At 40.7% G+C, this 17,400-nt stretch overlaps 1 long non-coding RNA gene across 4 annotated transcripts in view; it reads left to right on the top strand.

The window, feature by feature from the left end:
• The window catches only part of LOC147136414 (uncharacterized), a 47,414-nt gene that overhangs the window by 24,632 nt on the left and 5,382 nt on the right, over positions 1 to 17,400 (top strand). For 3 of the 4 annotated variants that reach the window (XR_015089527.1, XR_015089526.1, XR_015089525.1), the window contains exons 4-7: positions 1,909 to 2,006; positions 4,374 to 4,627; positions 5,574 to 5,795; positions 16,344 to 16,439. This is a non-coding gene — a long non-coding RNA (uncharacterized LOC147136414). The remainder of the gene's footprint in view (positions 1 to 1,908; positions 2,007 to 4,373; positions 4,628 to 5,573; positions 5,796 to 16,343; positions 16,440 to 17,400) is intronic. The other variant, XR_015089528.1, reaches the window with a different exon arrangement.

The raw sequence follows: 17,400 nt of genomic DNA, 5'->3' as shown, positions 1-17,400 counted from the left end.
AATGCCCGTGGTGGTGGTGCATCTTGCTCCAAACACACAGCGATGTGAACTAGGGGGGGGATTAAGAGTGGATCAATGAACGCTACATGCGGTCACTCCAGTGAAGAGCCAGGATAAGATGTGAAATTAAAATGGATCTTGTTAAATCCCCACACCCTTCTCAAAGCAGCACCTATCTGTATGACAGGGCGCAGTGCAGCCGACTAAAACCACGGCGGTAAATAGACTGATTGACTGAATAAAACTTTGGTCAGGATTTCTGATAGATCAATCGCATTGATTTATGCAGGTGTACCCAATAATCTGGCCATGGAGTTTCCCTTTCACCTGTTGGTATTGACTTGACCAGACGTGGTAAAAGTACTCACACTTGGTGCTTAAGTAGAAGTACAAACACACTCTAGTAAAATTAGGTTTTGACTAAAAGACATTTTAAAATGGCAATTACTTGTTGGAGGGATGGCAGTTTGCTTACTGGCTAATGTGGAGGTGCCCTTGAGCAAGGCATCGTCCCCAGCAGGCCAGCTCAAGTGGTGAACACTCTGTGTGCACCTCTTTCACTCTTCTTGCATACTTGCTTGATCTGGTACTACGTGTGGTGTGCAACATGAAATATATATCAGAGACAACTAAACTAAACTAACTTCGATTCACCGTTTATACTTTCCAAGATTCAAGATTCACGTAAATGGAAGAGATCGCCACGGTATCCCAGTTCAAGACGGTGGCTAAATCTACACGATCTCAACCAGCCGAGGCTCCTTATAGTGGTTATTTATATCTATGGGCTTCTTCTATGAATTGCGCAAATGGAGCGCAGCACTGCCACATGGTGGCAGTGGCAATGTACTTTCTTGCCGCCGTCGGGCACTTTGTCAGTTTTCTTGCCGATCAGAAAGATTAAATAAGTCACACACATTCATGTAATATAGTAAACAGACTGCTGAACGCCAGCATGTGCATTACATGTGTGATAAAAAGCGTTTATTGGCGATTGAAAGACAAACAGCGCCGTTTATTGTGTGAGTGTACGCGCCAAGTGCCTGAGTCATGATTCATGTGTGAATGGTCAATGGAGGCTCTACGTTCAGTGCTTCTCCTCACTTCTTGCCAGCACATTTGAACAGAAAAAACAAATGTAGCTATTTTAATGATAACATTGTTGATAAATATTGGATTAAAAATTGAAATCAATGTAAAGCACGGACCATAGAATTAAAATGGAACATAATTCAATGTAATTATTATATATGTATATATATATATTTTTTTTACTCTTTATATGCAGAGAACGGCCAGCAGGGGGTGGCACTGCCTCACTTGCCTACCCTGACCATATGTCCCTGCTTATCAGTCCCCAAGATTTCAATTAATCAAACACAGTCTCATACTCAGTTGACGCTACCACTCTCTGTTTACATCTTTTTTTACAGTGTGTCATTATCCAAAGGCCAAAGGTTTCCAAGACATTGAAAAAGTGTTTCCCAACCTTGATTGAGCCAAGGACACATTGCATCATAACAATCCCAAAGCACACAACCAAACGTATATTCAATGATCTCATCTCAATTTTTCTCACAGATTTACCTCCTGGGTGTGAAATCTTTATCTAAACACAAAGCTGTTATTGTGTTGTATGAATGGCAATAGGTGGAAGCACGGGTTAAATGTAACTTCTGCCATCTAATGGAGAATGATGAGTGATATTTTCCACACTGATCTGCTCGGAAAATGGTTAGGGACGACGGTCGTAAATGTTAAACATGTTCAATATTTCCGATGGTAAATCCTTACCCGCAATGTAGTTAGAATACTGTACACTGTAAGCTAAAAGTTAGCCTAACTTGTTCCTCAGTTTTTTTCTACAACTACACTGCTTCTTCTTCTTCTTTTTGTATATTCCACTAGTCTGGCTGTCCCTTGGCTGCCTCACACAGGTTGATGTTGGTACTACAATTGGTTTTGGAAAAGAAACTCATAACTGGTCGAAGGGCTCACCGTGTGTGGTATGCTGTCTATATCATCTCGAGTACACCACACACTTGCCATATTTTCTTCCTGCACATGTATTGTCCTTCACGTTTTAACAGTTAGAGTGTTAAACATTGTTATGTGTTTACACTACTTAAGACACAACTCGAGTACACCACACACTTGCCATATTTTCTTCCTGCACATGTATTGTCCTTCACGTTTTAACAGTTAGAGTGTTAAACATTGTTATGTGTTTACACTACTTAAGACACAACTACAGATGAAATCTAAATCATTTTTGTCTGGACACTTCCTAATGTGCAAATGTGATCCAATACAAGAGCTGCATCAAAGATAACCGGAGCTCAAAGCCCTCCACCAGGGCTTAAAATATTCAGACGTATACATATAAAGCTTGTGATCATGTTAAATTGGATTTTCCACGTTACATTGAAATCGCTGCGCAGAATGTGCAACCTGGATCGCAGCCAGATGACTCTTGGTTGACCTTACATACGCATACAGTTACTACGGCGTATTAGGACCACAAAAAAAAGACAAATATTATTGTATAATGTCAGAGAGTTACAAGAATAATGTTGTGGTTTGAATTACATGAAAATGGTCAGTTATTTTCAAGTAAAATATAAAGGGTAAACAAAGTCAGAATTTTTAATAAGAATCAAGTCAATGTTATGCAAATAAAACATGGTTCTCGACACATTTAAAAAAAATATACAAATATAAATTATTTTGTGATTGGAAAGCAAAATATCACCACGGAAAAGGAAGTATTTGATGAGAATACATTCAGAATGTCTAGGAAAAAGTCCAAGTTGAACAATAATCGAGTTGTAACATTGAAAATGCAGTTAAAAAGTCCTAATTTTAAGAGATGTCTTTCTGTTCCCCCCCTAAAATTCTGTCGGACTACCATTAGAAAATGTTTATAATTTTACGTGAATAAAGCTGTCATCTTACAAGAAAATTACCAGAATTCTGTGAGAAAAAGTTATATTGTGAAGAAAGGCAGTCTGAAAGAATGCAGAGAATAAAATCAAACATGTTAAGAGAAAAAAAATGAATTTTTTGATAGCCAAGACAAACGATCTTATATTGATATTTTTCTTGTAGTAACGTTTCTTTTTTGCAACCATTCCCAGCATTCTTTTCAGTTCTGACTTGTCATGTCATCTTCCAAACCGCTTATCCTATATAGGGTCGCGGGGAGTTGCTGGAGCCTATCCCAGCCGTCAATGGGCGAAGGCAGACTACACCCCGAACTGGTCGCCAGCCAGTCGCAGGGCACACATAGACACTGTCACTGAGCGGGAATCGATCCCACGCTGCCCGCACACAACTCAGGCGTGTGTACCACTACACTATCAGCGGACTTCAGTTCTGACTTTTATCACATAATATAATGCCTCTTATTCCCTTGTAGTTTTATAACGTTTTACTGGTAATATTATTATTTATTTCCTGCAATATTACAATGTTAATCTGGAGCAACAGTACATCGTACATGGTGTATATTTATATTAGTATTAATATTTTTCTATTAAAAGATAGTGAATCTTTGGAATTGAACAAACAGTTATGATGTCGCAGATTTATCAACACATTCTGTGCAGGGACAAAATGTGACAGGACGACAAAGGAAAGTACAAGAAAAGAAAATAATCACAAGGGCTGTGCACAGCAACAACACGTTGCACAAAAATAAACCTCCCCCCAAAAAACACATCAATTAGAAATACTGCCCAAAATATGAACTGGATGACATCAGAACAATCTGACTGGACCTTACCCTGTAGTAAATCTGATGATATTACAGCTTTTCCACCCATGATGTCACCTTTAAATCTTTGCAATATTTTGGTAGCGTTAAGTGTTTGCAGTGAAAAGCTCAATAGCTCATCTCAGACTCACATTTTTGTTCCAATTCTTGAGTGATAGTGCTGTTCTGCACACTAAAAATGAGTGGCAGAATAACTAATGAGGTGATTGACTCTCTGTATTCACACAAAAATACTTCAAAATTGGAACAGCATTATCTTTGTAAAGACAAGAGATAATCATGCAGATGTACCTAATGGAGTGTCCGGTGCGTATGTTCATTATGCGCGTGTCCTTTTAGACGCTACAGTAAAAGGTTTGCGAGGCAGGATGCTCTCAGCTGGAGGACATTCCAAATGCTTCATTCTCTGCTCAAATATCGTACGTGTTAGCATAACCTGCCTTTTGCCACTATCAAACATCAATACCCCCACCCCCTCACACACACATATCAAGCCCATATCCAACATCGAAAAGATGGACTGACATTTAGCTCTCAGCATTTCAACAATATGACATTTGCATTTCTCTTTTTCCCCCCCCCCCTTCCACCACTCCAGCGGATGTGGCGCTGGGCGTTCCTCGCCAGCATCATTGCGAGCGGAGGCCGCGTCCGCCATCTGCGGGGCCAAAGAGCGAGCCCTGTCTGGCCCGGATCTTCATTTAATTCTGTGTTGGCCGCCATCTAAATCAACCCCCCTGCCTTGTCTCCGAGTTCATTTCCATTGTCTGCAACATGGCTACTGTGCTCCTCTCGGGAGCATCAACTTTGCCTGGCTGGGTTGCAGACTGCATAAAATGTCCATTTCTGCAGGTAAGAGATAAGGGCAGAAAGAGAAGCTAATTATCATTCGGTGTATGTTAAAACCCCAGGAAAGGGCGGCTATCAACAGCGGTGTCTGCACTGACACAGGCCAACTATTTAATAGGATCTGAACTCCAAACTCTGCTTCTTCCTCATAATAAATAGACCACGTTTTAACGCAAGGCTTTGACTGTTGTGCTCGTCTAAAAGCTAACTTTCTAATGAGGCCGCCGCCCTCAAATGAATAGCGGGGTTGTTGCCAGTAAAACACCGGGACGCTCGGCTTGTTTCACGACAAATTGAATTTCACCGGAAAGCACATTATTCCCGCGGTGTGTAACGTCATACCTGTTGTAATGGACTCCGTCGTAGTGGAGTTGACTAACATCTCGGCTCATCTTTCCCTTGATTCACTTTGCGCTCGGCCGGGGCCTGATTGCGGGTGAGATTAACTTGTCATTCGGGTTTTGCTCCTATGGTAGCGCAGTCAACAGTGGAATATTGATGGTCGTCCACAGGAAAGAGGAGTGAGGCAGTCAAGTCAGCTTGGTGCCCCATTCAGGTCATAGAATTACAAGAATTAAATGGGACAGAGTGGTGCGTTCCTATTCGTTTAAATCCCGTCCGCGCACGCTTTTGCAGCATCCATATTCTGTGCGGCTTGACCCTGCAGTTAACCGATATTCTCACATACTACGGGGGGCGGTGAATAGCGTCTACGGCATACGAACAACACTTAACTGTAAGAGAAGAAGAGAATCCTGTTGTTGTTCTACAACATGGCGACACTTTTGATCTGAAAAACTTAAAATATAAAAAAAAATCCACTGATTGCTTTGACATGGACATGGGTTTTGTAAAGGGTAGTATAGAAACTATTATACAACCATTATATATATTTGTATTTGTAACCTGTAGTAAATGCTCTTCCTCCATTTTTTTCCATGTGGGCTAGAAATTTCTACAAGTATGCGGTGCGGAAAGGTTGGCCAATGTGGACGCCGCAAATGACCACATGGAGCTGTGCGGACCTCACGGATGTGTCAAGCATAAACCAAACTTGACTTTGCGCAGCAGAGGGGTGAGGGGGCACTTTCACAAAAACGCAAGACAGATAAAGAGCCGAGGGCCCACTTCAGCTTTGTGTTCAACCATACAAGCCTGCATTTCAGACTGAGTAAGTACATTTGTCAGTAAACTGAGTCAAGATCATTATTTCAGTATGCATAGGTTTTGTTATTTGTCTTTGGTGGTTTACAATGTTACAATGAGGTTTAATTTCCTTCTGCAAAATATGTGCCTTGGCTCCACAGGTTGGAAAACAGTGATCTTATAATGATCAAATAAGTTTCATATGATACACATAGCTAAGATGTCATAATTAACATCTCACCTTGATAGAGTAATGATTGTTACCTACTACCTGATGATAATTATATGTGAGCTCAGCTCATGCATGGAGTATATTAACATCTTCATGTCTTCATTCATGGGACATGAACCACACAACTGTCATCTTTTTGACTCTAAACACCACCACACTGGATTTCTAATGAAATGTGCTTTAATTGTAGACTTTCTTTTTTAATTTGAGAGGATTTACGGTACACCCAAATCAGGTAACCGCTGTAGGAATTCAAACAGTTAGTGGGTCTAAATGCCTACCAGTTCTTAACAACGGTGGCCGGCTAGTTGCATGCTAGCATTGAATATCCTCGGGTTAAACTAAATTTCGGTGAGAAGCAAAACATCTCAGTCATGAACATTACGATTTCCAGCCAACTATAATTCCAACATCCATTCAATGTACCAGAGATCTTGGGTTGGATGTATAAACACCCTGTAGATGCTAGCATCATTATGAATCCAATAGGGGCAGCAGCGAGGCAAAAAGAAGGAAAAAGAAAAAAACAGCCTCCATTGCCATGGATTGGCAGCTGCATTGCTGGAAGGATATGACGCATATGTCATGGCACGCCGCCATAACCATAGCCATACGCACACCAGCGTAACCATGCATGCTGCCATCTTGAGGTAGTTTAGCACAAAACGACCAAGGAGTCACAACGAAATTAACAAACCGACCGGTTTTGACGGTTTTCAAAAACCATGACACACACACACACACACACATATATATACATATAATAGAAGAGCTTTGGGACTGGGGCCCCCAAAATACTCATTCACTATTAGTGTTGACTTTAATGAATGGGTTCCGAATCAACTGGAAGGGATCACTCAATGTGCTTTTGCCGAAAAGCATGTCATCCAATTTGAGCTAAATTGTAAACGGAGTGTGCTTACATAGTGCTTTATCCACACCATCGGGTGCCCAAAACGCTTTACAAAGTCTTATATTCACTTACACATTTTTTTTCTCTGTTTATTTTTTTTTTAAATGTAGCGGAAGCACCTTCATGTCTTAACTAAAAGATAAGCATAACTGCAGTGTTTGCACAGATAACCATTTGCTAAATTGTTTTGATAGCTTCCCGTAACCGTCACATATTCAAATTATTCCGCTACACGGGGCGGTTTTTATGTTTGGAGATGCGTCAAACTGCTGCAATTTGACAAAATGTAATTTGGTGGCTTGGTGAAAAATGCACAAGTGAAAATGCATTGAATCTTGTGCATGCTTTATCAGGGGAGATGGTTAAATTAGCCAGTGGTGGTTTCACACACATGCCATTAATTAGCAGTCTGGACATTGAAGGGTAAACATCTGCTGCCAGAGTCTCCAGAAGTCTCAGATAACACCAGAAAAAGTTGCTGGATTTGTTGCTCATCGCTTAAAAGAAATGTGGCTAAGGTCTTGTTATTGGCTGGAAACACTGAGTACACGCTGACATCATTGGATGCCCTTGTTATGCCCCGGTTGTCTTGGTAACAGAAGCCATATTCTAACATTTGCATGACACTGAAACAAATTTCAGTTTTTTTTAATACTTATTTATAATTTAGTGTACATATATTATTTATAACATTTACTTACTGGAAATGTTGTTCCAGCATCTAAACAAATGAAAGGAAGAAACTACAAAAAAATGTTTTAATGTTTGAAAGGTGGCGATACTTTTTGAAAATGTAACCTTTTTTTTTTTTTATCCTCAACAGATCTGAATTCAATCAATGACAATAGGTATCTTACCAACAGGATTAAAAGATTCAGACGTATACAGTAAAGCTTTTTATCATATCAAAATGGGATTTTCCATGTTATATCAATTGCAAGAATGAGCAACCTGGATTAGCTCCAGATGGATGACATTATTAGGGCCACACTGAAAAGTAGACAACTACCACAATATAAGGTCAGACAATTAAAAGAATGAAGTTGAATGATTACAAGAACATTTGCATAATTCTGAGATGAGATGAGATGTGAAAATGTAATTTCACGACTTTTTGAGTACTATTTATCTATTTTCTGTCAGGCTGATTCTCATTAGGGTTGCGGGTAGCTGACTTTGGGTGAGAGTGGGGGGTACATACTGAACTGGTTGCCGGTCAATTACTGGGCACATATAGACAAAAACCCATTCACAGTCACATTCACTCCTCCAATGTCTTCCAATTTAGAGCATTTGATGTTCTATGATCTATGAATAAAACACTTTTCAGAATATCAGATTTTTTTTCTGCTAGAGCAATGATGCCATGGCATTGCCTCAAAGCATATACCAAGTGTCCAATGGAATTGCTCTGATGCCCTCTCACAGCCTCTTGTGGGCATTTTTACATGTTGTCTGGACGATTTCCATCAAGTAATACGCCGGTAGTCTTTTTTCCCTCCATTGTTGAGAATGAGGAAAGGATGCTAAACGGTGGTTGGCAATTTCACAATGAAATCGACGGAAAAATGGATACCCTACCAAGCTAAATAGGTTATGCCTGTTGAATGGTCTACAGAGAATTGTCATTCCTGCGCTGGTGATGTAATTTAGGAGGCGGGGGCAGGGGAGGTTAAGACATCCTCAAACTGGATGAAAACATTAGGTACAGTCATGTATTGTGCTCACCTTTTCTGTGTTTGTAGGACATGGGGAGAGCAAATGTTTTCCTTCAGTGCAATAAATTGAGAGTGCGATTGTTTAAATTGTTTTTTTTTCCTATTCACAGTAATGGGGAAGGATGATTTCAGATACAATTGTTTTGAGATTCCGTCATGGTCACAAATTGAACTGCACTTCTGATAGCATGCATATTTTGTGCATTTTTTTTTCTAAAGGTTTAAATGCAAAGCAAGACAAAATACTGTATGTTTAAAAACAATTGGCAAGGCAAATTTATTTATACAGAACATTTCATACACAAGGCAACTCATTGTGCAACAACCAAAAGAACAACACCAAAAAGCATTTACAAACAGAACAGCTGAATGTAGTGTGTATTTGTTTTTTTTATGACAAATGTCGGCCCGCATCACTGTACTGTGTTGCATGTATCTTATCTGTTTGATTCATTGACGGTTTATGCGTCCTAGTGCCACTGCTGCTATAACATTACACTATTTACATGTCTTGTCCACACCCTGCAATGGAAACCGAGCCAGCACCACAGTGAACTGCGGAAACATGGCTTATGCTATGTAGCCTATGATGTATGAGATTCTCCCCGAATCATTTCTCCCTTTCATCTGGGCGACAGCATTGCATGCATTGAGATTCTGTACCAGAGTTTCAATGTTCAAATTTGACTGGCAAAAGGAGAAAGTGAGCAATTGTGCTCCCTCTCCCTCTCCAGCCAGTTGTAGCTATCTATCCTTGAGAGGTCAGATGGGTTGAGCAGAAAGAGGCTATGTAATCTTGCAAATCCATCTTGGCCAACTTCAAACTGTACACAACCAGTCAGAGTTCTTTAAAGAGATTAAAGTGATAGAAGGCTTGCTTTTAAATGGGCCCAAAAAGCAGAATTGATTGCTTGCAATCAACGGGAGCCCCCAGAAGAGAGTTGCGTGTCGATGTTGCCACAACAGCAGTTTTGTCGGAATTTCACCCATCCATTCATCCATTTTCTATAGTGCTTGTCCTTCTTAAGGCCGCAGGTGAGCTGGAGCCCAGCCCGGCTGACTTTGGCCAAGAGGCGGGGTCTGTCCTTAACTGGTCGTCAGCCAATTGCAGTCGGAATTTCACTTCTTTGAGAGCACAGGCACATTTTGTGGGTGGATAGGGTGCTTTTAGGGTACATATACAATACATGAGAATGGTGCAGTAAAAATGCCGTTTTAAAAGTATAGTTTTACCCAGAAATGCAAAAACACTACATTTACATGACCCGTACCATATACATGTGCACTAAGTGCTTGTTACCTAATTCTTCCAAAAACATGATATATTTTGAATACTTTACCTGGTGTATATTTAGGTTGGCACGGTGTGTAGTGATTAGCACAGGCCAAGAGGTTCTTGCGTGGGTTTTCTGCAAGTAATTTTGCTTCCACCCACACTCCGAAAACATGCATACAAGGTTCATTGAAGATGCTAAATTGTAATGGTGTAAATGTGAGTAGGAATTTTTTTTTTGTGTCTATGAGTGTCCTAGCTGGCACTTTCTGACCTTCATTTTGATAAGCACTACAGAAAATGGATATATGGACTTGGAGATACAAAAGATTCTCTTAAGGATGACAACATACAATTCAGAACCCTAACAACATTGGCGGGGAAAATATGTCTCAATGTCCGCAAAAGCATGCTCGAGGGCTGCTTTTCTAAAGCTAAACTAGACATAAGTCAAGGTGGAGGGAATTATTAACAGTTCCAAGTAGCAGTGTTAGCACAAACCCTTCAGGCTTCCCTTAGAAAGCAACAAAAAACCATGTTAGGAAAAGCCTACTCTTAACTTAATTTGAGCTTAATTGGGGGCAAATTAAATGGTGGCACGATGGTGTTGTAACATGAGTTTGAATGTGATTGGTTAATTCTTATCAGAGCACAGCTACATCCCCAGTTATAAGAGGGTGTGCACATTAATGCAACCACATTATTTAGTTGTTTGTTTGTTTTTACTTCCCATCCGGGAACTATTTGATAGATGGATGGATGGATGGATGGATGGATGGATGGATGGATAGATGGATGGATGGATGGATAGATAGACAGATAGATAGATAGATAGATAGATAGATAGATAGATAGATAGATAGATAGATAGATAGATAGATAGATAGATAGATAGATAGATAGATAGATAGACTTTTACGTGTTAATCGCAGTGGCCCGTAATGAATGTGACAGACAGAATTTTCGTCCAATTGCCTTCCACATATTTGTTTTTTGTTTTTTTTCAAAGGACCTGCCCCCTTTCCCAATGGTTTCCATCAGCATTTTCCCTGGTGATTTTGTGAAAGTCTTTTGTGGAACAAACCATCTGGTGTGTCAGGTTATCTGCACTCCCAATGCAATGGGAATAAATAGCATTTCACTTTGTGTTTGAGATTGCAGAGGGAGACACTTTTTGGGGTTTGTTCCGTAGAGCAAATTAAAATTTCGCAACCTTGAACAACCTTGAAATCATCTGCATGCCTCCCGTTGGGTGTGATGAACATTCTATTTACAGACTTTTATTTCAGGACTAATGAGCCGATTTATCTTATTTGTTTCAACCATAGAAATGTCATATTTCACTGCCCCATTTGAAGAAGGATATTTAGTATTGGACGAAGATGTACGTTCTCTTGACATTTCCCGTGACACGGCAGGACCGGTCCTTGGCGTTCTACCAGCAGCCGTTGCTCAGTGCATTCTCAGAGGTGAACACTTGTCATGTCGCTCGAGCACATCCACAGGCGGAGCTGCGGGCCCGGCGGTGCATCTAACAAAAGAGGCCTCATGCATCTCATAAGCCTTGTTATCAGGAGACGTGTAGAATAAATTATTTTTGTTAGCGACCAGCTGTGGATTTGCATGCAAATTCCAATCCTCAGGGGTCAAAACGCCATTTCTCCAACGTTTCAATTCGGAGTCAAAATTTCACACTCACCAGAGTACAAAGTACATGCGGAAGAGTTTTGACGTTGCTGTGTGTGATTGTTTTAAGAGGAATCTCTGAAAGGTTTTTTTGGGTTGGTAAAATTCAACAATGCGCAGCCTCATTTGCATTTTTGAGCACATAACTAGTGTCACTCGCTGTTAAGGAGGCGCCCTATAAATGAGTTATGCAAATTCACACCAAGGTACATGCTCAACAGTCTGCTTGCATCATCTTAACTGTTCTTCACATGCTATTCACATCACATCAGACACTGGTGGTGAGAGGCAATCTTGGGAATGTTTCAAGGAACGACGCACACAATCTGATGCTCAAGGTTAGCAAAAGACATTTCTGAATTTGCTAACTGTAAGTCAAGAATGGAACAAAAAAAAGTATTGTGGCGCATTGTGTGTCGTCAAAGCCAAAGGCGTAAGCGGGGCTGAGGAAAATATGCTGAAAATTGCAATGGTTGTGTACTTGAAAACAGAGAAAAAAAAGCAATGTGATTCTTGGCTTACCATCAAATGATAATAGCACAATGTTTTAGGAAGATTGGTTGAAAATTGTGGCAGGTGGTTGAGCACTGAAGAAAACATGGGTGGTCAGGTGACCTTTAAAACCAATAGGGTTCACACAGTGCACTAAGACATGAGTTTATGAGGAAAATCTTGGCCTTCGATCTCATCTGCCTCAAACATCTTGTGTTTGATACCAACCAAAATCAAAAGGCATGTTCTTTTAATACACAGCAATGACTTAAAAAGAAACACCTTTCGGACCAAACAATCTCAATTTTGAAGGGCTGTCTTATCATTCAACATCAAAGGCGATGCTTGCGGTGTTTAAACTCTTACCAAGATTTGAATGGAGCCTCAATTCACTAATCTCTCCTCCTCGGACTCGCTGACCTGAGCTATACCCCTAACTAATTTGCACGAGCGTGATTATCAAACATGGCCATTCATAATGACATACGATAATATTAAGTGTATAGTTGTGATTAACAGTCACAGAGAATTTATATCCAGCTTCAACAATATAGTTGTGCTACTATTGATTAAAAATCTAAAAGACGTGCTAAACCTACCCGTTGAGTAGAGATTTAGCTAGTTTTGTATCATTTCTGAATCATTTCAGCTATCTGAAGTCTCTTTGCTCTTTCTCTGTTTGCAAGTCTTATGCCCAATTGATAGCAAACAACGGATGGGCTTTTTTTTGTTTTTCTTCTTAGCCTCCATACCATACTGCTGTCAGGTCATACTGACAGTTTTAACAAATATCAGAAAAAGTGTTGTTTTTTTAATTGAAAACTCCCTCTTCAAGCACCATTCTAAATTGGAAAACAATCCCTCACATCCCTCAACATTTGTCACACAATGCTTGAGAATTAACTTCAACAACACATATGTTTGAGGGTTTGAATAAGGTCAGTAGTAAACTGGGGTAACCACAGACACCTTGGGTAGGACATCCTAAAAATCTTTTGGGCTATTTTTTTTACATAGGACTGTCAGCTAGTTCTGAAGATGAGGGCCCTCAACCCAGATTTGAGCTGTTGAGTCGAAACACCTGTACAATGGGCTTGTTGCTTTAAAAAATAGGGGGGAAAACTCCAGCTCCCAAAACACCAAAGAGCCAGACTCTTTACTGTAGTACCCCTAGTGATGGCATTTAGTTAACGATGACTACGAGGATTTGTCTCTTCCATTCTGAAAGCAGGCCTGTCCCTCACGGACACCCTATTCATCATAGTGTATCACCCATCTGTTGGTCCTATCAAACACCACAAGTCTTGAGGGTTCTTCCAATCCACTGATAGATCACAAATAACATCCCGCTTTTATTTTGCCACAAAACTCTGTGTGGGAAAACCCTCAATCCTGATTTGAGTCAGGGTCTTTTAGCTTAAAAACCCTGTACCCTGACCATCACATCAAAGAGCCAAACTCTTTAGATTGCTTTCTCATATGGAGTGACACACTTGTCCCAATGCCCCCCCCCCCATATAGGTAGTCCCTTGTCTGAAATCTATTGCATACAGGGGTCACCTGTCATCAGGGTTCTTCCACACCACAGATGCCATCACAGATATTCATCCCACTTCTTATGACATTCTGTCACAGAACTCTATAAAGAAGGGTGTCCTCTATTTAATTTTCAATGGGGTCCATTGGGTAAAAAACAACAACAACAATTTCCTCTGACCACGACACCCTTGAGCCTAACTCATTACCATGGTAAGTGACGTAGTGATTACTGCCCCATTCCAAATATCATCCAGCTCTGGTTTCTATCGAACAGGAGTCACTCCCAAGGGTTCCTCCACACCTTATAACAGATAGCTCACTGTTGGAGATAATTTGTCACAGAACTGTTGAACTTGTACCCTGAATTTCAATGTTATGTGGGGTCTGTTGGGCTGAAGAAATGTTTTCCACTGCCCGGAACACCAGATAGCTCTTTACCATGGTGACCAGATTTTGTACCCGAGTGACAGCAAGTGCCCTCAAAGTTACCCCATTCCCGTGCATCACCCATTTCTGGGTTCTACCAAACAGAGCTTACCAGTCTAGTGGTCCTTCCACACCACAGATGGTTTCACAGATACACCCCGATTCTGATGCCATTTTGTCATAGTACACAGGAGGATGAGTACCCACAACGTCAATTTCATTTGAGGTCGATTGGCTTGAAAATGCTGGACACCGACCATGAGACCACAGAACCACAAAGAACACTAACTTTCCATTCAGGTGTTTAGCTGTTGTCTGACATACTTGCCCCATTTTGAATATCGTAGTGCATCACCCATCTCTGGCTTTTGTCACACAGGGATCACCTGTCCCAAGGGTTCTACCACACCACAGATAGCATCACATCTACCCATCCCACTTGTGATTCTAATTTGTTACAGAACTCTGAGAAGGAGAACCTACAGCCTGTATTTGATCCATGATCTGTTGGCTTGAAAATTATATATACTGGCCGTGATATCAAAGAACCAGGCTCTTAAGCATTGTAGCCAGATTCCCTACACGGCCGGGGTGATGACACGCTCCCACTACCTCCCCTGCCATCCCTTTTCGGAGACCATTGGAAAAAATGACCAAAGAGCCTGTCCATCTCAGTAGTCTAATTGCATATACAATCATAGAGACGTACACTCTAAAAGACAAAACATTTTGGTTTGGGCCTGATTAGTTTAATGAAATGAACGAGGCAATCTTTACATTGAAATCGGCACATCCCTGCACTTTGGTTGTTAACAGAAACTAGACGGATTGACACCACGCTACATTACAATCGACAATGGTCAACTCTCAGTGTTTTCTGTCAGAGAAATTGCAAATGAGAGCTGTTGTAGGAGGAACCAGGCCCGCACAGTTACAGATCCATACTATTTACCAACAGAGTGGGTTTTATTAAAGAACCTGGCGCCTCTATTGCAAATTAGTCATATAATTGTAAATGGCCTGAGCTGGAAACACGGAGTTTCTGCAGCCGTAAGGAAGACTCACCCTCCGAGAGTTTCATTGATTATTCATCTCGGTAATGACCTCATGTCCCGGCCTGTTAGACTCTAGTGCTCATCAGCCTGTCACCTAGCTCCACCAACACCGTGCGGCTAACATTTCACACCCACTTTTTACAACACATGTTCATAAATAAGCACATTGCAATCTCATCCAGATGAGCTTTTGATTCATGCTTCCCACCGAGACATGTCACTTGCCGAGGAGGGCATGCGCATCAGCTGTGTGTGAGGAGCTGCCATGGTGTGTGTGTGTGTACGTAGGGGTGGGTGGTGGGGGATGCGGGTGCATTGATGAGATGGCAGGGACACAAAACAGGAGACAAAAGCAATCACGGCATCGACTTGGAAGTTGTCAAAGTCATTGACCCGAAGTCAGTGGATGGCTGGAGGAGAAGAGGAAAAAATGAAGGATGCAATTTAGTGAGCAACTCCCTTGGACAAAGTCAGGCTGCACACAAAGTTGCATTCTACTGCCTCACAATGACAACCGGCAAATGTCCATCTCATAAGGACGACCCTCCCGGAGAACTGATTCTTCTGCTGTGAGATTGTTTTACACCGACGAGTTCTCCCAGCTATTCGGGAAAAAGGCTGATGCTACGCTTTAGTGCCTGTGTGGGCGTTTAATACATCTTGACAGCCTTATGTCTGTTCTCGTGAGGATTTAGTAGCATTTGATACTAAAAGGAGCAATGTAATTAGTTCACAAATCTAAAATTGTTCTGAAACATTTTTTAATAGCTTTGATATCGGGGCAGCACAGTGAACTAGTGGTTATCACGTCTGCCTTAAAGTCGAAAGGTCCTGGCTTGTATGTTCTCTTCCGTGCTTATTTGTTCTTTCGCCGGGTACTCTGGAGCCTACCACATTCTAAAAACACGCATGTCACCTTCATTGAAGACTGTAAAGTGGTGTGATTGTGAGTGTGAATGGTTGTGTCCTGCAATTGGTTGGAAACCAGTCCAGAGTGTACTCAGCCTCTTGCCCAAAGACAGCAAAGATAGTGTAAGCTCCAGCTCACCCGCAAGGCTAATGAGGACAAGCATGACAGAAAGCGGATGGATGGACTTTGATTTGTGAATGACCCACTAAATAATGACGTTCAATTCTGAATTTTACCTTAGACCTGTCGTCAAGACTGAAGGCTTCATAGTTGTAATGACTTTACTTGTAACTTTGGTTAATGGCTACCTTGTTATTCTTAACATGCAGGGGGTCCACAGTTTCTGACGGTCACAACCAACAAGTTTCGAGGTTACAAACCGGTTTGTGCACCTTCTAGCATGCAAGCCAACCACAGGAGTAAAGGTAATGTTTTGTTTCTTATTTTTATTTCCGTTTTTCATTGGATTGTTTTATAATTGTTGCATAGAAATGTTTGTCACACAAGTATTTACGGTAATTATGACTTTAATGCTGCGCTAGCCTATGTTATTGATATATTACAGCGCGTAATGAACAACATACAATTTGGGGTTAGATCTTTTTATAGATTTTTTGTAATTGAGGACCCTCTCTAAGTTCTATTTTTATTTTATGATAGTAAAATAAAGTGTTACTTCTAACATTGCCTTTGCTGTGAATTAAGGTTTTATGATGGCAACCGATCATTTGCATGCTATGGAATGAAAAACCAGAAAAAAACAAAACTGTGATAGATTATTTTGTATGTATCGTTTAATTCTAGTATTTCCATTATTTCCTTTGGGAAAATTTAACTCTTTGAATTTTGTTGCAAAAATCCAAGTTATTATGTGGAGTATGTTGCTGTGTGGTTTGAACCGTCTGGTTATGTTAACCTTTTCGTGTAAGTCCCAACCACAGAAAAACATTGTACCATTCTGTGTGAGTGTAATTCATGTTTACTGATGAAAATTGCAGGACATAACATCAATGTTTGGTTTTAAATTTTGTAATAAGAAACACAATGGTAGATGCGGTGACTGGCCACAATATTAGATATCCAAATACATGCTGACTCTGCATCACATTTGAAAGCAATATGTTACCTCTCGTCTGCTAAATGACCAAAATATTAGGGAGAGCAATAATAAACCTCTCTGAAAATGTCAATGAAAAGACAATGTGATGATCTTTGTAACGGCAAATATGTTGATAAAGCTTTTGAATTAGATGTCAATAGAGTGTGTGCAGTATGTGTACCCAGTGTTGTGGGCGACTAGTGTCGTTCTTCACATCCAAACCGAAGTGGGAATTTCCTTATTTCTTAAATAAATGCATGCATGCAAAGGAACAAGAGTGAGTTCAC

This window comes from Filicampus tigris, chromosome 14 (assembly GCF_054856515.1).
Source record: "Filicampus tigris isolate MCC_2025a chromosome 14, RoL_Ftig_1.0, whole genome shotgun sequence".
Taxonomy (NCBI): Eukaryota; Metazoa; Chordata; class Actinopteri; order Syngnathiformes; family Syngnathidae; genus Filicampus; species Filicampus tigris.
This window is presented reverse-complemented; position numbering and strand designations above follow the sequence as displayed.